This window comes from Manis pentadactyla, chromosome X (genome assembly GCF_030020395.1).
Source record: "Manis pentadactyla isolate mManPen7 chromosome X, mManPen7.hap1, whole genome shotgun sequence".
NCBI classification, from domain to species: domain Eukaryota; kingdom Metazoa; phylum Chordata; class Mammalia; order Pholidota; family Manidae; genus Manis; species Manis pentadactyla.
The window spans coordinates 4,626,033-4,647,072 of record NC_080038.1 but is presented as its reverse complement, the minus strand read 5'-3'; the positions used below and the strand labels follow the sequence as shown (position 1 = coordinate 4,647,072).

The 21,040-nt window shown below is 44.9% G+C and overlaps 1 long non-coding RNA gene across 1 annotated transcript in view; it reads left to right on the top strand.

Moving 5' to 3' along the window:
- The window catches only part of LOC130681868 (uncharacterized), a 204,061-nt gene extending 185,158 nt beyond the window's left edge, over positions 1 to 18,903 (top strand). Inside the window, exon 3 of the long non-coding RNA XR_008995079.1 lies at positions 18,371 to 18,903. This is a non-coding gene — a long non-coding RNA (uncharacterized LOC130681868). The remainder of the gene's footprint in view (positions 1 to 18,370) is intronic.
- The last annotated feature ends 2,137 nt before the right edge of the window (positions 18,904 to 21,040 follow it).

Genomic DNA, 21,040 nt, shown 5'->3' with positions numbered 1-21,040 from the left:
TATATTCTCTCTTCATATAGAAAACATTGGTGGAGGCACTGCCTATCTACAGAAAGGAGAAAATGTTTAAAAGTCATTTTAGAAGAAACAAAATTCGATCCGGTAGTCATACAGGGACATGGGGGTGGGGTGAGGAGTGGATTTGTTTCTGGAGTCGTTTCTTTGTTCTTCCTAAAATGCGAGGGACTGTCATTGCCCGTCTGAACTCTTGTGCCAGAAATAATTCCAAGGCATCCAGGGACACTTTGGTTCTTGCTAGAAGCTGACATTTACCGATTTGCAGAAGGTCATCTTTCCCCTTAGGCTAGCAAACAACATAACATTAATTTTCCTATTTAATTAAGTAACTCCAAAGGAACACATGATTTGGGACTGTTGCCTAAAATTTATTACCCGGTTGAAAGAGTAATGAAGTAAACAGGAGAACATTATTTTTTAATGTCAGTGAAATATAAGATTGCGATTTCTGTTCCCGCAAGAAGGCGTTACCTAATAACACACCTGGTTTTGGGCTTCCAGCAGCACCAAGATCAGCAGCTTATGCTAAAGTCAATACACTAGGTCAACAACAGTGCTTAATTCTAACACGCTGGCTGCAGAAATTCGACTTTATTATCACTGTTTTTGGAAACAATTCTTTATATGTGAATTGAAATTCATAGTTTAAAAACCTTATATGGAATAAGCATTTTGATCATTCAAAGGTTTTGGGCCATATGGCAGTTTAAAAAATTCTTTCTCATCGTCAGATTAACTGGATAATTTTTCCCATTTATTTAAGTTATATTTTAAGTGTCTGATTAATGCAGAATTAAGTACTGACTGTCCATCACTTCTGAATGTGCAACTGGGGACTGATGTCAACCCCACTTAATTCAACAGTCACATGGTTGTTTGAAGAATCATTTAGTTCAGCGATTACTGTTTCCATTGTCCGAGTCCCCAGGCACAGCTAATCTCTCATAATACTGTACACTTGGTGATCTTGGTTAAGTAAATACTTTCCTTATGTAAGTCTTCACTTGCTTACAGGTTTTTAAAATATTGTGGATTTCTTCACAGATGCATGAATAGAATGAGGCAAAGACTTATTGGGGGTATTGGAAATTCTCGCTTTCTCCTGTCACTCTGTCACCAAAAATATGTGAATGATGATGCATGCATAAAGTTCATGTCTTTCTCTGAAATGCTGTGACATTTTTCACTCTTGTGAACTTTGGTAGCTTCTGAATGGCCTACAAGCAATTGGTCAAAAAGATAAATTACTTTAAGCAATGCTGTAGTTACAGTTGCATTTCCAGGCACTGGTGTTTGAGGTTTGATAATTGTTAGGCCATGAGGCTCGCTTCTCAGTGCTTTACACTCAAAGAAATGTAATCATACTTCCATATTTTTCAATGTTGGTGCTAATTTTATTTTTTCACTCTATTAACAATTTATGTTTAAGCTATTTTATCTCTCTTTGTGCTATGCTTTTTGATAAAGTAAAATCACAGCAAAGCCCCTCACAAATAACAGGGGAGCAGCTGGAATACTTTGAATCTGTGCTGATAGAATAAATGCCCCACAACAATAACAGTTTTTAAAAGATCACTTTATTTTTTGTTTCTGTCTTTATTAACATGTCATAAAATTCGGTGTGCTTGGATAGGAAAGTAGAACTAAACAGTCATTCACGTAAGGAATATTACTATGCGTCAACCATCTGTCAGATTGAGGGACTAGGAGGGCGTATAAGGCATATGAAGGGGCTTGACCTTGTGGAGGCATGTGCCAGGGTGCAGGAAGGGGTGCCCGTCTTGTCAGTGGGCACATACTGCTTCCTCCAAGCAGACGACTGGGGACTTCCCTGCCTTTCTTTCTAGCTCAGAGTTCCAAAAGTTTCCACTGAACCCAGGGGTGAAGCCGGGCATGGGTGCCAGGAGTAAAAGCAGTAAGAACCTATCCACTGTGTGGTCCACCTTTGTTCCTTATAATCCCCTAACATTATAGATCAATGACCAAAATATCAGCAAGTATGAGCTATTTGGGAATTTGGAAATACTTCAACATAAATCTGAATCAAAGCAAAAATCAACATTTAAGGGAGGGGACTGGATCACAGTTCTACCTCTAGTGAAGCCCTCTACCAGGAAGAGATGATGTGAAAAATGATACTAAAATGGCAGAAAACTCTGGAACTTCAGAGCTGTGAGATCCACGTATGACCTCGGGAGTGAGGCTCAGAGCTTTGGATTACCTCCTACAGAACAAGAATTCAGCTCCCAAGTCCCCCCTCTGTGTGTTGTTCTGGGGGAGAGGATGGGAGCGCACAACACAGTTGGCCTGCAACACAGGGGAGAAGGCGGGGGTGGTGACCTCAGTAACTGGGGTATTCCCAGGGTCATCACTGAGTGGCCGCGGGCTACACGTTTAAGGTCTAGGATGGCGATCCTTCTAATAGTCTGCAAATTCGGTATTATAAGTACCTTTGTTTTACAGATGTGAAAATGGCAGAATAAAGAGCTAATAAGTATTTTACCTAAGAATGAATAGCAAGTAATTGATAAAGATGGATGTGGTTGATATATAATGATCGCTAACTGGTCTAGTCTCTCTTGTTACAGTTCATTTCATCTGCGTGTGGTAGACACCTGCTGGTTCCTTTAAGATTTGGATCAAAGTCACCCTCTACTTCACTTTTCCTGAATGCATCTTATGTTGGTTCTCAAACCAAACATTGTGTGTTCTTCTCACTGTGGTGGTTCCACAGCTAGCAAACCGCACATTGCGGCTATTAACTGTTACCTTTAGAGGAGAAATTTTATTGCATTCATAGTCTTATTCCTGGACCTGGCATATGCTCATGCATGTAAGAGGTGCTCACTGAACATGTACTAAATGAATGATTGACCAATTGAAGGAAAACATATTGAGTAAATATTAATTCTTTATTGTCTGTGTGTATACACATCTTAGGATTGACTTTACCTAATTAAAACATTGTCTTAAAGTTTATTCGAACTTCCCATTTTCTGTGGATAAGTCAGAAAGTTTCACTTTTTAGATTTTTACTCATTTAACAAGTTACATCTCTCTTGTATCATATTAAAACATCAACCAGAACAAAATCAGACAATATAAGATAGTTCATGTCTCCTTAAAAGGTGAAGTTCACCCCGTTGTTTGCAGACCTGTCTCAGGTCCCCCAGGACAGTCCCACTGTGCCTGCACATGCACATTGAATCAGATCTCCTCACCTGACCTCCAACAGGTCACTTAGTTATTATAGTCTTTCCTGGAGGATCAAAATAAAATATGTGCCAGAGGAAAGATGTTTCATAGAGATTCTGGAGCTGGACTCGTTATACATAAACAAATAAATTACCAGAGAAAATGCTCCTACCTTTTAGAAAGAGCAGATTTGTTTATAGGGGTTGAGAGTGAAGAAAATCGATTCTTGTTGAAGTGATAGATGTCCCTTCCAGGTCATTTACGTTGCCATTAAAGCATAAAGTTGCCATTTTTCTTTATCTGTCAGCTACTTATTTCCCTGCATGAGCTATTCAGGCTTCCTAAATCATATCTTTTGGTCACTTGCCAAATGCCTGTCATGTGGGTTCATATGGAATAAATTACCCAGTGAAAAACATTTCAAATCTTTCCCGCTATTTGATCAAGTACACCTGTAAATCTTAAAATGCCTATAAAGAAATGTCTGACTAGCATATTGGACAAGAGGTAAAAAAAAACCTAACAGAAGACAATAGTAAGTGACGTTCAGAATGTTAACTCAACTTAGGAAATTTCAGTAGTTGGGGTAGGAAAATCCCTAGACCAAGTCTTGAAACGCTAACAGATGGCAACCAACTTTACACACACATTGATATTACTCTTCATATCCGGGAAACTCGTGGTAGTATATCCTTCTCAGACGAGAAGGGGGAATTCCCTGATAATAGAGAGAAATATCGAGGGGAAAAAAAAATGAGCATTCTTTCAAGGCACCTATTTGCCCAACCAGGAGGAAGGCTTGCAGTTCTGAGTTGCATAAACCTATGTCAATTGTTTTCCTGAAGAATATTCGTCAAGACTGCCTTTTGGTGAAAGCTGTGTCCCTGGGCTCAGGGTATTAAATAATCACTAAGTAAATGCTCTTCATCCCTAGTTCAGACTCCTCTGTCTACATCACCCACCCCCTGTGCCTCTCATCAGCAGCCCCGCAGGGATAGATGAGTTCACCCTTCAGGAGGAAGGCCTTCTTCTCCTGCGGTGCTCTCTGCAAGCCTCCCTGGCAGCGTCCACAGGGAAATGTCTCCATCTTTTCTTTGTCCCAGAGCACGTGTATTGGAAACCTTTACTAACACCCCTGTTCACTGCATCGCTGTGCTTTACAGTGTGAGTTTCTCCCATCACATGAGCTTGCCTTTCCAGTGTCTAACACTTACTTGTGTTCAAAAAATAAAATGAATGAGTGGCACCTGAGTGAGTGAATGAAGATAAGGTGTCCTTTACCGCCTTGTCTCAGGGAAGGATGTCCTTGTTCTGTGCTTCTCCCAGAGAAGTGCAGGTTCCCTGAGATCAGGGTTGCCCGACTTAGTGAAAGGAAGCAAAGTCTCATCATAGGATCCTGCCATTGTGCTCCTTGGTATTTGCCTAAGTGAATCACTAAATTGTATTCACACAAAACCCTATATGCAAATGTCTAAGCAGCTTTATTCATCATTGCCCAAACTCAGAAGCAACCAATATATCCTCCTATAAGTGATGGATAAAACAAACTGTGGTCCCTCCAGACATTATTCTCTTGTCGTTCTGACGTCCCAGACATGGAACACTCTTGAGCCTAATGAGAAATGAGCCATCGAGCCACGAGAAGTATGGAGGAACCTAAAATGCTTATTGCTAAGTGAAGGAGGTCAATCTCAAAAGTCTTCCTACTGTACGACTCCAACTACATCTATGACATCCTGGGAAAAGCAAAACTCGGGGGGCAGTAAAAAGATCAGTGGTTGCCCGGGGTTGGCAGGCAGGAGGACAGTGGTGAATGAGCAGGGCACAGAGGGCTTTTAATGTTACTCCTTGGAATACCGTACTGGCGGGCACACGTCATCACACATCTGTCCAGACCGTAGAGGGGACAGCACTCAGAGTGAACCCGAATGTGTATTTGCATGTGACAGCTCTGGGTGCTGTCCACTCAGTTTTGCCTTGAAGCTGAAACAATTCTAAAACTTAAAGTCTACACACACACACAAAAATGCAGGGAACCCAATTAAATGTGAATTTCAGGTAAATGACAGATACTATTTCAGTATAACAAGGTCCCATGCAGTAAGTGTGTTTGCGCATGTGCCTGCACAAGAGCTTTGGTGCTGTGTCAACTTTTCTTCTGAGCCATAATTTACATGCCATTAAACACACCATTATAAAGGTGTAGGGGTTTTTCAGTGTATTCCCAAAGGCCTACCGCCATCACTGCTTCCTGGTTTCAGAATATTTTCACCCCCTCAAAAAGGAAAACCCGCACCCACGAGCAGTCACTCCCCCCTCTTCCCTCCCGCTAGCCAGTGGCCTCCACCAATCTGTTTCTGTCTCTCTGGATTTGGGGCAGGTTGCTATTTAAGGCTCCTTTGAACTTGGGGATTCCCTGTTTCCATATCCCACTGTGCCAACCCGAGCAGCGGTTCCCCAGGACAAAGGGAATCTCGCTGTACAGGAATTACTGTTAAATGCGTATCTGAGTTGCAGAAACTTAGAAGCACTGTCTTTAAATCTCACTACTGACAGCAGGGCACCGCCTGTCCAAATAATCTGTAAATTTTCACTTTGTATAAACACGCACCGGTAGTCTGTGACTTCAAGGAAACGACTCAAGTCAAGATAGCAAAACTGTGTTCTACTTGTAGCTTCATTTGTGTCTAGAGAAAATCTTAAGTGTCTGTTCTTTTCTAAACATTGTGTAGTTGCAGATTGGATAAGGGTGCATCTGCTCTATTTCTGCCTTCCTATTTCTCTCTCTCTCTCTCTCTCTTCCTTTCTTTCTTTTGGAACTTGTGATTCTAAAAGGGGGAACCAGGAAATTGAAACTGTTTGCACTAAAACTTCCTGACATGCTTGACGCAAGAAGAAGTCGGGCACAATGATGAAGATGACACGGGCAGGCCGCCCTGTTCTGCCAGGACCGCCGGGCAGCACCGGCACTTGGGCTTCCAGTCCTTCTTGTGCGTGGAGCATAGAGAGCTTGGCCACAATCACTGCAGGGCCCAAGACGTTCAGGATCAGATACGTCTTATGACGGGAACATATTTAGGCAGTGATGAAGAAATCTGCGTCTTATTCTGCATGTGTGACATCTGGGTCATGCTTTGCCAAACTGTAGTAATGTTATAATTAAAAATGGATTTGCGTTCTGGCAGAATCCAAAACTAACAGGAACCACAATCAAAAACGTATGAGAGTGGCTGCTGAAAAGGCGAGGACTTTTATTTATTTTAAAGCAATCGTCAGAAAACGGCTTTTGTGGCAAAAGTGAAGTACTCTGCAGTTAGATCCAAATATGTTTCTTTACAGTGTACCTGCTCCGGGGTGTGTTCCGAGGGCTCTGTGAATATTTGAAGTGGAGCAGAAGTTTGTAATCTGTAGATGCATAAGATAAGCAGTGTGACCAAATACAATGGCTTATTGGCCTGTTAACTTGATGAACTCTCTTTCCCTTATGGAACCACCTTTGAATGGTATGTGTCTAAGGGCAATTAGTAGAACAAGCTCCTAACCTCTGAGTGCTGGTCGGCTCTCATTGCCTGGCTGCCGTAGCACACAGGTTCCTGTTCCAGACCATGCACGGGAGCCTCCTGACCCGCGGCCCCAGGGGTTTGCAGACCAGGACAGCAGCAGGGGCCATGGCCACAGCCTGGCAGGAGGTCAGGCAAACCGGGTGGGCCTGTGTGCAGAGCGGCGGCCCCCAGTGCCACACAGGTAGCGCCCAGGGCCCTGAGCTTGCTGTGTGGACAGGGACCAGGCGGGCTGTGGCCAGGGTCCGCAGGCGGCAGTGCGGCGGCCCTGCCAGGGAGGCCTCGAGCTCCTGTGGATCTGGCCCGTAAGGAACAAGGCCCAGGCTGATCCAGAAGGGCATGGCTTATCCAGGCAGCAAAAGGAAGGTGAGCATGGCATTGGCTGCCCTTGATGCCCATCCCCAAGGAACACAGAACCCAGGGGACCAGGGGACAAAGCGTCCGGTGGCTGCAGCTGGGCCGGTGACAGCTAGTGACCGTCAGAGGGGGCTGGGAGGTGCCCCACAGTGCCGCTCACCCTCCTCTGGCCTGGTCCAGAAGTGAGCCTCTCAGATGTGGGTCAGAGTGGCCGAGCTCTGCCTGGGTGTGGCCCCCGAGGGGACACGCAGGGCGCCTGGACCAGCGGCGGAGGCTTCCGTGCAGATGGTGGATCAGTGCCAGGGGAGTCCACATTGCAGGCACATGTCCCATCATCCCTGAGAAGCTCTTGAGACAGTAACGCCACCAGGGACTTGGGAAGCCAGCCCTGGCTGTGCGTGTAGTGGGAGTGTTGTGCGGAGATGTGTGGCCACAGACAGGGATCTTTGTTATCTCTCTTGACAACTCATTTGAGCCTGTGCCAACACCCCAGACAATAGGATAGGATAGAATAATTCCTGGTTTTCTGGGCTGCCCCATCTCCTGTGGGGGTCCTCCTGCACCTATTTCAGTGTTTGTCCATGAAACACATGTGCCTGGGACCCTAGGGGGTGACCTTCCCTGGAGAGATCTGAGTCCAAGGATTTCTTTCTCCCTCAGGAGTATCAATCAGTCACTGTTGCCTGTTCCAAGATGTCCAAGGCTGAGGAGAAAGGACATCTGGAGGTCTGCCTGGCCAGGCAACCTGAGATCCTCCCGAAGCCCCTTGGCTTGTGAATCACACAATCCGCACAACGTGTGTCCTCAGCATTTTTGTGTCGCAGACTTGGGGGATCTTCTTCATCCATGTGCTCACAGGTTGCCAGAATTCTCGTGCTTTTGTATACTGTTGTCTACACAGCACAGCCTGCATAACTTTTAATATTCTTAGTTCATTTATTGCATCATTAAATTAACATTTGTCAGGTAACTCTTACATTCCAGGCGTTGAACCAGATGGTGAGGACACAGATAAATTTAAAGCATCTCTTTATGTAATTAAAATCTCACGATAAATTACTTTACCCTATATGACTGTGACTCTACTGCATATGAGATTACAGTTCTCGTGCACAACAGTTGATTCATCGTGCATCTCTCTTAGGATAATGAATAAAACCTAGAAGCCTAGCGCTTACCTGCTCTACCCATTGAGCTGCTAAGTTACTTGGTTTTACAATGTGGTGAATCATGAGCATGTCAGTGTCTCTGCCGTACTTCACTTTCTTTGACCTGACTTCCAAGTCATCTGCTAAAAACCAGAAGAGATAGAATGGTATATTTCAAAAAATACCAGGAAAACAGAAACTGCTCTGAGTGTTTAAAACAGGAAATTTCATCCGGGAATGCAGCGGGCAGTGACTGATGCAGCAAACAGCCTGTGTGGGATGGTGAAGCAAAGCAGAGAACGGCTTCTGGAGCCTCTGTCACTCCTGGCGGGTGGGGGGAATAAAGGAAGGAGGCCGTGATCTCCACCCCCAGGTCTTCGGTGCCTGGTGGAGGCTGGGGCCGCAGTGGCACCTGCAGACACTGGAATCTTACAACAGACACAGCTGCCTGGAGACACCTGCCATATGGGCCATTGTCTAGTCCCAGCGGAAGCCTGCTCCCCTGGGAACCTGGCACTGGCTTTTGGGGACCAGGTCAAGGAGCAGTGAGGGAGGGCAGTGCTTTACACTCAGTGTGTCTGTGTGCCCCCCAAATTCCTAGTGTTAAAACCTAACCCCAATTGGAGGCTGTGCCTTTGAGATTTGGTTGGGTCATGAGGGTGGGGCCCTTAGGAGTAGGGTTAGTTCCCTTATAAAAGAGACCCTAGAGCATCCCAAGTACCCCGTGCTCCCCCACCTTCCACCATGTGAGGACACAGCGAGAAGACAGTGTGTATGAAGCAGGAAGTGATCGCAGCAGACCCCAAATCTTCTGGCACCTTAATCCTGGACTTTCAGCGTCCAGACCATGAGAAATAAATGCTTGTTGTTTAAGCCCCCTACTCTCTGATATGTCTGTGATAGCAGCCCAGACAGACTGAGAGAGGAGGGAGAAGGAATGGAGCTAGTGGACAAAAATTTCTGCCCTCATGCACTGACCCTTGGGAGATATCATCAACCATAAGCATATTATATTATTGATAATTCTATGTTACATTATTTTTATATTTTGCATAATGATAAATTTATGCTGCTTTTTTTTTTACTCTAAAAGGGTGGTGAGTCCCATGGGGGAAGAAAGTACAGCCAGGGGAGGGGATGAAGAGTACTGGGGATGGGGCTGTTCCCAGCTTTGGACAGGGAAGGCAGGTGCTTCACTGCGAAGGGAGCGTCTGAGCACGACTGCACAGAGGTGATGGGCCAGTTACGGAAAGGGCTTCCCCCCAGGCTACTACAGGCAGATGAAACTGCAAGAATAAAGATCCTAAGGGTGCATGAGCAGCCCAGGACTGTTCCATGATCGTCAAAAGAAAGTATAAAGGGGGAAGCAGTCTCAGATGAGGGCACCAGGCCACCCTCTGTGGAGAGACGTCCAGGCAGCTGTAAATAGAATCATCCCCTCCATTTGGTCCAGAGGATGTAAATCCCATCCACCTGACCGCAGGATGAAAGCATTATAAAACTGCATGTTGTCTCTGCAGGTGGACGACCCACCCAGCATCCTGTAAATACTTACCAAGCCCTTGCGTGTCAGCCATGACAAATTGCATGGACAAAGTCCTACTTTCAGAGAGCTGATGCTCCGATTGGAGAGACGAGGAACAAAACAGTAAATAAACATACAAATACGGAATACAGTTGCAGGCAGAGAGCAGTGTAGGAAGGAAATGAAGCAGGGTGTAGTGAGTGACAGGGCTTGAGGGTTTGGCTTCACTAGAGATGGAGAATCAGAAGAACTTGATAAAAACATACTATTCTCAGCCTATTTCCACCCATTTTATATGTTTATTTTTGGTTACAGTGATGATAGGGAATACTCATATACCATGTTTAATGTATTGAGAATTTTCAGGAAACATGCCATTTCTTGTGTGATGACATTCAGAATGCAGTACTCCTGAAGACAGGGAGTGTTTCCTTTGTGATTTTTGGAATTCTTTTCCTTGCGGCAAAGAACAAGATGATGAGATCTGAGCAGAGGCCCAGGGGACAGAGGGAAGGTGGGATGCAAGCATGTCTTTGACCCTCTAACAGTTATTGAAGTAGTAACCAGAAAAGAGCAGGGCGACAACCGTCGGATACGTAGCAGTGAGTCAGGCGTCGGTGTACATCGATATGGTGGGAAAAGCAGAGCAAGAATAGAAGAGGCCAGTCAAGCGGGCTGGTCACATTAACAATGTCATTTGCCCAACCGTTGGTCTGTGTGTTATACCCGGGGTTGGCAAACTTGTTCTATAAAGGCCAAGTACTAAACGTGTTAAACTTGGTGGGTCCTAAGGTTTCTGTTAGAACCACCCCGCTGTGCGAGGAGCACAGAAGCAGCTGCAGGTGGTGTGGGAATCCATGGGCCTTGTTGTGCGCCAGTAAAACGCTCACTTTGAAATGGGACAGGTGAGATTTGGCCCCTGGGCTGCAATTTGCTGATCCCTGACTTAGACTCCAGGGCCACCTGTAAACTTGCCGGACCTCTGCTCCAGAGGCGAGTGGTCATCACGGCCGTAAACACGGGCCACCTGTGCATCCAGGAATCCGTGCTCAGCTGGCCAGCACCCTCTTGACTTCTGACCTGCACGTCATTTAATCTACTGACTAACGTGACCTTTTGAGTAGTGACCTGGGGTAAGAGCATTGTTCTTAGTGTTTACTTTTTACTTAAACATCTTTTAACTCTGTGTAAGATTTTAGCACAAGCCTATAACTTCAATCATTATAGATGATGCCATGGTTGAATTTCTCGTGCTTCCCAATTTCTTTCTCCCTTCCCCTAAGTCCAGTTGTTCATCTTTGGCACCTGGGAGGAAGGTCTCATGCAAAATACATAGACTTCAGCGTTGCTGGGCTTGAGTCTGGGTAACGGCTGCACTGCACACTTACCCACTGGCTAGGTGATTTTTTTGAGCCTTCACTGCTTCACGTGTAAGACGCAGATAACGCTGTTTCTTCTGCAGGTACTTAATACCAAATGGTAATCCTGAAATGCCAGACTACCAAGCAATGGTTTCTTTCTTAACAAAAAGCCAGTCAAATCAGAAGGTGCTGAACTCCCTGGAAAATACCAAGTTAAGATCTGTGAAACCTTCTATTCTTCACCTGGTACTCTAATGTTTTCCTAAAGTCCCCAGGGACCTTTTAATGCAACTGTCTGTGACCATTATGCAGATAAGACATATACCATCTAAGTGTATATTTATAAGAGATAGTCGGCTGCTTGATTGCTCTTAGGAAAAGCAACAGAGAGAGCGGGAAAGCCACATGTCCTAAATGTTTGCTAAAACTCATGCCAGTCATTGTGACAGAAATAGTGAACAGCTCTGCAAGGGCAGAGATTTTAAATACAGCAACAAAGGTAAGAGTTGCAAAACTCAAGCCCTTGTAAGCCATCTCCTGGTGCTGCGTGAATGGGTGTAAAGGCACATCTCACATTTTGCAGCAGCGAGTGTCCACATTAGAACAGTCTCATAAAAAGCACCGTGCATTGTAACTTATGCATTCCTCGTGCGTCACGTGAATGTGCATGCGAGTCTTAGAAAGCCAGCCGATAAGGACCTGCCAGCATCTTTATGTCTCCATTTTCATTACTTCATTTTGAACCAGCAATTTATTTTTCACCTTCAATTTCACATTTGCTAGACTAATCATTCACTAGGAAAAATAAAAATCAATGCAGTCCATCAATGTTAAGTGTGAAGCCTGGAACGATGGGTCTAGAATGGCTTTGAACATGCCTTGTAGAAATCTTGTAAGATTGGAAATAAATACTGGTGACACAGATTTAGAATACAGAAAGAAAAGCCATCGGAGCTGTGACCCGGGTGGCGGCAGCTGTTCTACGCAGTACAATCTCGAGTGGAGGCGTATTTGTGAATCGTAGCAGAAGTCGCAACTTCAGTGGGAGGGTTTTGAAGAAAATCCCTTACCTCATTTTTCTGGCATTAGCTTTATTTTGAAGAGCTATCTGTCTGATTTTTTCTCCTACATGAGATTTTAGCATCACATGACAAATGTGGGTCCCTTATATTCTCTTCTGTCTTCACGGAGGTAGTGGGTGTAGGCAAATACTCAGTGGGTGTCTGGCCCAGAGAATGAAGCAGACAGCGGGCAGGATACAGCCGTCTTCCCCTGCACATGAACTTCTACTGCATTCTGTGAACTGTTGGCACCTTATCAGTCGGTTCTGCCTGCCCAGGCCTCTCACTGACAGCAGGAGAGGCCGTGCATGCCAGGAGCTCACGGATCTGTGCATCTCACTGGACTACCATGGATGCCTTAGACTCAGAAGAAACATCAGGCTGATTTCTAACAGACTTGCAAGGATATATGATTCAACTGATGGAAAAAAAAAATCAGCTATGCATTTAATCAGGTGGGAGAGCATCTTCCAGACATGAGAAAGCAGAAGTCAAGTGGTGCCTGTCCTTCATAGAATCCACTCTCTCCCTTCTCCCCCACCCAATAGGAAGATCATTAGGGTGGGGGCCAGGGTCTCTTGCCCCCAGACAGGAGACCGTGTACCTCTGTCCGCCTGTGGTGGGGGGTCTGCGCACCACATTGTTACGGCCTCTGTTCTATGCAGGCTACCTGGTTACAGTCCTGCCTGGTGCCTGTGGTGAGGGAGCACCCAAATCTTGCCTGTGTCTTTCGGGTGAGGTGTCCGGTGGCATGTGGGTGACCTTATGTGAGGGGGGCCTTTGGGACTGCTGCAAGGCACTGTTACCATTGCTCCTACATCTGCGTGCACAGCAGGAGTTGGAGCGTCAGGTGTACTTCCCTGTCTGTGAGTGTGGGGGACACGCATCCCTCCTGGCAAGGCGGGAGCTGCAGAAAATTGCTGGTACCTTTGTGGCCTGCAACACTAAAGCCCAGTGAATTTGAACTGTGATGTCCACGGTGAGCCTCTGGCAAAGGGGGCAGCTTCCACCCAGGTGCCCCTCAGGGTGTTGGATTTGTTGCCTGCCCGGTGCACCCATCAGAGGCAACCCTTTGAGAAGCAGTGGTCAGCATGCTGCTGACCAACACAGGTGACCCCAAGTGGGGGCTGCTGCTTGCAGAGGCTGAGTGCCATTGAGCTGCACCTCCCGATTGTCCCCACTGCCACCGCACATGGATGACACCGGACCTGCATCTCCCCTGTCAGGGTTGCTGGGGTGCCCTCTGGACGTTTGCTGTCAGAACATTCACTGCTGTTCAACTTGCCCAACAGGATGTCAGCAATGCTCATGAAACACCTCAAGACAGCAAGCAACGGAACGGCTGGTCACAGCACAGTCCCGGCTGACCGGTAATAGTATCCGCTTGCATTCAGGCACCTGGGCAGGACGCTTCAACATTTGAAAACCGCATTCCTAGCATTCTTTGGAATAGGCAAAGTCCATCAGTTGAAACGTTGGTTTAAAAGCGCAACTCATGCGATAGAAAAATGCCAAGTGGCTGCCTAGGATACTCCAGAATAATGTAGATGTCTTTGCCTGTGAATAAATAATGTCAAGAAGGTCCAGAGTTATATTGTCCATTGCTGTGTCACAGGGTCTAAAACTGCTTGAAACATAGTAAGAGGCTCAGATGGTCACTGAATGGATGGCTATCATTTAATTTGGTGCGAGGGAGGTGACCTAAAAGCATGCTGGCAGGGAGGGAGGGAAGAAAGCACACGAGACACAGAGAAACCTGTTTCCCTTGGCTTCTCCTGTGCCCGGTGGCAGAGGAGAGAGGAGAGGAGTGAGTGTGGCCTTCTTGCTCTCCTCCTGGCCTGTGAGCGCTGCTGGGATGGCTGACGGGGTGTGGGAGCGCGTGCAGGACGCCTTGGCTGGGCGAGAGGTCGTGGAAGTGCGAGCTGTTCACAGCCTTCCCAGCGAGGGGAGCAGGGGAACGGTTTTTAATTTATGAGACGTTTCATTGAGGCTATTGGACTAGGAGTGGAGTGAAGGTGGGCTGGGGCCGGCGACCCAGAAGAGGGACAGGAGGAGAAATGGAAAACTTTGTTAGTTAATTTTTACTTCCAAACATTTAAAAATAGTCTCCCTTTTGTGTTGTTATTATATACAGCTGTTTTAATTGAAGGACGTGTTTATTTGCTTGATGTTTCCTAGAACTAACGTGCTCCCTGGATACCTGTAACATGAGCACCGGTTACCCCGGAGGGGAGCATTTTTTGTCCCCAAGGGAACACACAGCAGTGTCTGGGGACATTTTTCTTCATCACACTGGCGGGACAATCCACTGGTGCCAGTGGGTACAGACCAGCGCTGCTGGTAACCGTTGTACAGTGCACAGGATGCCCCAGAGCACAAGTGATCTGTCCAAAATGTCAGTGGGGTTGATGTGGACCAAGCATGAGCTTCCACCTATTTTCATCAAATTCTCATCATTTTTCTCAAATCCATCATTTGAATTTAGGGACAAATATTCTTGTTGATTCTCAAGTGTGGTAGCACTGGAAACACCTAGATGCTTTTAGAAAAGACTATGATGCCCAAGTCACGGCAGAGCAAGTAAATGAAGATGCCTGGTGTTGGGGACCGGGTATCTGCCTCTTAAATCCCTCGTCCTCACCGTCCATTGAGCAGCCCTCGTTCACATGACGTAACACGGGAAAGCAAAAGCACCCATAGTCGCTTTACCTGACCTGCATCAAGAATATCTCCAAGTAAGATGGTACAGCCTTCCGGCTCACGTGAGAATGTGACTGCTGCCACCTCTCCCTGGCTTCCCACGCATTTGCTTTTGTTTCAGAAAAGATTTTCTTTCACTTAAATAAGGGAAAATGTGCATTAAAAAGTGTTTCAGAAAGATAGTTCTGGGATAGAATAAAAGTATTTACTGCTTGCTTAACTTCTAAGTCTGTTTCTTTATGGCAAACACCTCAGTGACTTACCAGAGATGCCCCATCATCTCTTTTTAAGAATATGCCACGCTAGTGCTGTGCCACGCGACAAGTCTAGATAAAAGACCATTGTAATTTCTCTGTAAATAAAGACTGAGACATAAGGTACCTATGGATGGGTAATTTAAAAATAAACTTTGAGAATAGTGTGCTACGGATTTAAATATTCTGGCTTAGGGTTTGATTATTCATTTAGTTATTGCTTTTCCTTAAGTAGAAAGTGTTCTGTTTCTGTTGTTCTTTCTCTTCTATGCTCAAGACTTTTGCAGAGGTAGTTATGAAATGTGAGAACCAGGAGGCAGATGGTCTGACTCTAAGAGCCCGAGAACCAGGAGCTTGGACGTCTGCAGGCAGGAGACCTTGTCTTCCTCAGGCGGAGAGCAAATGCATTCTTCCTCTGCCTTTTTGTTCCACTGGAGCCTCCTACGGCTGGGCTGAGGCCTGCCCTCCTGGTGAGGCCTATCTGTATCCAGTCTACTGATGCAAATGCTCATCTCCTCCAGAAACACCCTCAGAAACACTCCCAGAAACCACATTTTACCAGCTCTGTGGGCATCCCTTAGCACTCAAATGGAACCTAAAATTATCAATCACATTTCATTTATCATATGAAAAGTGGCCTCTCCATAGCAATGAAGAAGATCACGTTTGAAAAGAGTCTTTCATAAAACTCACCAAGTAACTGAAAAGGTAGCTAAATCTAACAAATGTGGGGAAAACAATTTAATAGTGTCAAAGTAACAGAACAACCTCAAATGGCCAATAGAGGTGAAGCTTTAGGTCAGTGTAGTAATAGATGGACATAGTTATAGACTGGGAACATACCTTTCCATAGTGTTGCATGACTGAAAACTTGCCCCGAATTACAGGTCTGGATTTCCCAGACCTCACCACCCCGTGGATCTGAGGAAGGCCGTGAGATTGTAGTAGCTATTTGTCAGGCTCATAAGGGTTTCCCGTCTCTGATCTCCTGTGGTTCCTGTTTTGTGCTCGCACTTGCTTGCTTTGTGATCTCAGCCCATGTTTTTGGATGCCACCTATGATAATCCTCAGAGCTGTGTCTCCTGGGAGAGTGCAGATCTGAAGAGCAAGATGTCACCTTAAAATTAAAAAGAAAGTCCCAACCTGGTCACTTCTGCTGCGCCAAGTCACCAAACTGGGGCTTAATACCTAACCTAATGGTAGTTTCAACCTCCCCCAGAAATGCAGTCGGTCAGGAATTTCCTGGTCAGTGTGGATGAGATAATGTCCTGTATGCTCTCTCCATCCCCAAAAGGCGAGGTCATCCACCCGGAGCCCCTTACCCTTGTCTCATCTCCCACAGATGGCACTGCGATGTCTATAGCATGATCTTTCAGCACACCAACCACATGTATCCACAGCACACTGCTTCATGTACTGAAAAGTGTAACCTTTCTGCACACACCCCCTGCTATAGAAGAGCTTTTAAGACGTCTCCAAACCAAGGGGACTTAGAGCAGTTCATCAAAGCACATGGATGGGCTGTTCTCAGCCGTGGTCCTTAGGGAGACTATCTGCAAACTGTCTTTCTTAAGTAGAACCATTGTGTTGATCTAAGTTGACACCTATCAGTAGGTCCATGGAAGACCATATTATTGACAATGGACTCCAGGTTCTGGTTGCTTAACCATGGAGTTCTCATATTCTCCATGAGTCAGTTCCTCTTAGACTTTTAGCCTTCTAATTTCTTCTGACAGTGACACATTATGAGGGATTTGAGGCAGTTCCTACAAAGTCTGGAGCTATTGTATCCTCAAGGTCAACTTTCCTCCATCATTTGTACACTACCTATTTTCCCTTATCATCCCCAGGAATAACATTTTGATTTCTAAGCCCTATTTGTCTCTGACTTTGCATCCAGAGAGAACTGCTTTTTGACTCATTCTGTCAACAAAGAATACATTTAATATTTGCCATACAAGCCTTGCAAATGGAATTGCTTCTTCGATAAACATGTAGTGTCTGGTACTCTTATTTTCATTGCATTATATTTTTAAATCAAATTGCAGGAACACGGAGTTGCATAAGTTATAGTAAAAAATTTTCATTATTGTTCCAGATATGGTCCATTTTACTAGCTATTCAACAAGCTGTTTAATTGGTTCCTATTACTGGTGTAATGGACACCAGCCATCCCATTCCTAGCAATGAAAGCTTGGTCTTTCCCAATCAATCATTCCTGCTTTCTCCACCATGACCATGTAATCTGTGTCAACTCTGCCCTTTTCTTTTTTGTATAGATTTATTGCAGATATATGCTTACTAATAACTACATTAAAAAAATTCTAGTTATGGTTAACTTTGTAAAAAGGATATCTGCCATATATATTCTGTGGCAGTTGTTTTCACTTCCTGTTATATTACTAAGGTTGATCCTAACACATGCACCTCAGTGATTAGTAAACATTTTGACAGCTGTATACAATTTCATATGTGAATACACCAGAGTTTATGCATCTGCTGTCCTACTGATAAGACTGTTGGTTTCAAAGTCTTGCTAACACGAGCTTGTCTGTCTGTGGTTTTTATCATACACATGCAGTAGTTTCTCTTGGGCTGCACGGAAGTGGAATTAAGGATCATCAGCCATGTGAGTGGTCAGTTGTTTAGAGGTGATGTTGGACCCTTGTCCACAGCCATTGCCTCAATTTCTGCCCCCACGGGCAATGCATAAAAGCTGGGGTGCTGCCATCTACCCTCCCAGAGGTAGCATGGCCAGCCTTTCAATTGTAGCCAAGAGAAAGGGTATAAAATAATGTGCACTATGATCTTACTTAGGTATTTTTTTTCCCTGGACACCAGTGAAGTGGAACATCCATTCTTATATCTTTTAGAAATATGTGTTTTCTCATCTGTCCATGCCTTTTCACAATTTTTGCTTATTTTTCTATTGGCCTGTTTGTGCTCTTTTTTTACTGACTTGTAGGAATTCATGCACTAGTCCTCATTCTAATATTTTGTCAGTTGTGTTCACTGTGGAAATATTTTCTTCCACCTTGTAATGAGGCTCTTAGGATGTTTTTGATGAACAATATGTCTTAATACAACCAAGTAAATTTTTTTAGTTAATGCTTTCTGTGTTTTATTTAAGAAATCTCTCTCTAGTCCTGGATTCATCTTTGATCTAACTTCTGATTTGTTCTCTATGCCAGATAATGGCTTGAGGACTTCCTCCCTGCCTTCCCTGGACCCAATCCAGGTTTTGCTGGACAGTAGAGCAATATGGCCTCTGAATCGTCGAGCTTGAAGATGTTCCACCTGGGCCTGAGCTTCAGGCCCCAGTTCCTGCTCTGAGTCTGGAGACAAATGGTGCTGCCCCCTGCAGGCAGCTGTAACCAGGGCTGCTGCGGTAAGTCAGCCAAACTGCATGCTGGGAGCAGGAAGAAGGGCGTGGTGGACCAGTCCCATTTTTCCAGGCTTTGATAATTCCAGATAAGGCTTACACTATTAGTGAACTCCCATATCATACTTTCAAAAACCTTGCAGAAATAGAGGACCAAACTATGGCTGCATGAAATATCTTGAATTCAGAAGCATTATACTAAATGCAAAAAAAAAAAGACAGAAATGGAAGGACGGAGATCAGAGCACGGGTGGCCAGAGGCTGGAGGGAGGGCAGCAGATCGATGCCCTAGAGCAGGAGAGAACTATTTAAGGTGAAGGAGCCATTCTGCATGACAATGGTCCTGCCTAATTTAAGATTCACCAAATTTACATTTAAAATATGTGAGTTTTATTTTATGCAAGATAATTCTGTTTTAAGAAACACTTACCTCAATAGAGCTAACTAAAAAAGTAAAGAGTTAAATAAGAAAAAAATGTATAATTTAACTCCCCACCATGTAGTATGATTCAGCAAACACTGAGAAATTTTAAAGAGGGTGTTTAAAATCAGGTACAGTGTTTGATCGGGTGTAGTAAAATGGCTCTGGGGCTCACATCTGTTGTGTGAGTCCTTTTTGGATAATACGCAGATTTAAATGCTTATCTCGGGTCCTCCTCAGAGGCGAATGGATGGTAGGTGCCCTGAATATCTGCTTTTCTCTTTAGTTTGTCATTATTTATATATCACCAATGCCATTTTTGTCAAATAGCCTTTTGGAAAGTGGACTTGGTTTTCACGTTCAGAAACTGACGTCCATTTCGTAAGTCATTAAAAAGTCATTTTTTAGCGTTCAATTAACGGGAAGAGAGTCTTCTTAACTACAAGGTGCCTCGCTCGAATGCAGCAGCTCCCAGTTGGGAGGAATTTTGCTCCCCAGGGAACACGTGGTAATATCTGGGGATGTTTGTGTGAGTTATGACTGTTGGGGACAGCAGAGGCTGCTGGCATCTAGCAGGTGGAAGCCAATCCTATAGCCCCAAATGTTGATAGTGCCTAGGCTGAGAAACCCCACTGAAAGCGTATACCAAGCCGAAGGGTAATTGAAGACCAACTGGTGTTACAAAGCTGCTGGTCAGTGCTGTATTTACCTTGCCAACGTCAAGCACTCCGTATTTATTGAAGGTCTGTACCCAGGCCTTTAAAATATTACCTCAAAACAATCCTGGGTAATCGTTTCTATTACCATCTCTGTTTTGTAAGGGGGAAGTACAGAGATTCAAAGAAGCGGAGGAATTTGCCTTAGGCAGCCCATTCCTCATTGCTGCAACTGAGGTTTCAACACTGGGTTGATTCCAGACTGAAATGCTTCACCCTTTCCAGGCTTCAAACTGTATATCACCTCGTCATCCAGACCTGGCTATCATTTCAGTTGATTTTCTTGATGGTTGGGGAAGATACAACTTCTATCTAGGATTAAAAGTCTTTGGTATTTAATAAAGAGCATATGCAGCTGGTTCTAGGAAAACAGGAAGGGGTTTAGGTCACTTTCCATTTCTTCCATTGTGCATAACCCCAGGAAGCAATAATGCACCCTGGGATATCCTGCATTAATAATAGGAAAGAGTGAAGCCACAGTCCAAAGACCTCTTGTCCTAGCTGGCTCTTTCTTACGGAACCGTGGCCCAGGTACAAGTCTGCTTGTGTGGTTATTCCCCACTGAACGTTTTTCATAGCATGGTCCTGACATGTAGGAGCACATTAGGAATATCAAGAGGTTGGAAATAAATTTCTCTCAGATGAATGTTGTCTGACTGTAATGGTCCAAAACAGTAGCTGCTTCTTATTTTCAGGAGAAGAAAAATAAATGGGTTGAATACACGTCCATTCCTTCCCTCAAGTTTTTTTGAGCATCAAAGTTGCTACAATGTCAGCATTGTACTGATTGTACTGATGCAATATCCAGAAGGACTATGGGAAAAATATTCCCAGTAGGAATCCGTTTCAACAGTGGGGAAATCCCAGGTGCCATCTTTGGTATTTGACTGTTGCCCACGTGTGCCCTGGGGAAACACAGATTGCTGAGAAAACAGAGCGAAGTGAGCTCCTGGCCTTGGGCCGCCTCCTCTGGAACTCAAAGTCAACCTTTGTGGGAAAAGGAGTGTGGGTGTATAAAGAGGGGGTCAACACTGGGGGTACAGCATTTGGATGGAGAAGAGAAGGGAAGAGAATGACCTTTGATTTCTGACCCCTTGGAATACCCAAAATTCATTCGGAAAGCAGAATATATATTCTCCAGCTGGTTCCAATTAATTCATGCCACCCTCATCGGTCTGTTTACAGGGCCGCAGGGTGCCACCATGCTCCCCTCTGGTTCTTAAATGTGTTTATCTTAATCTCTTGACTGTGGTTGTCTTGTCTAAAGTGGCCAGGGAGCGTTGAAAGGCACTCTCTGGGTCTTCTGTTTGCCAACACTGTAGATAAAGCCTGTCCACTTTCT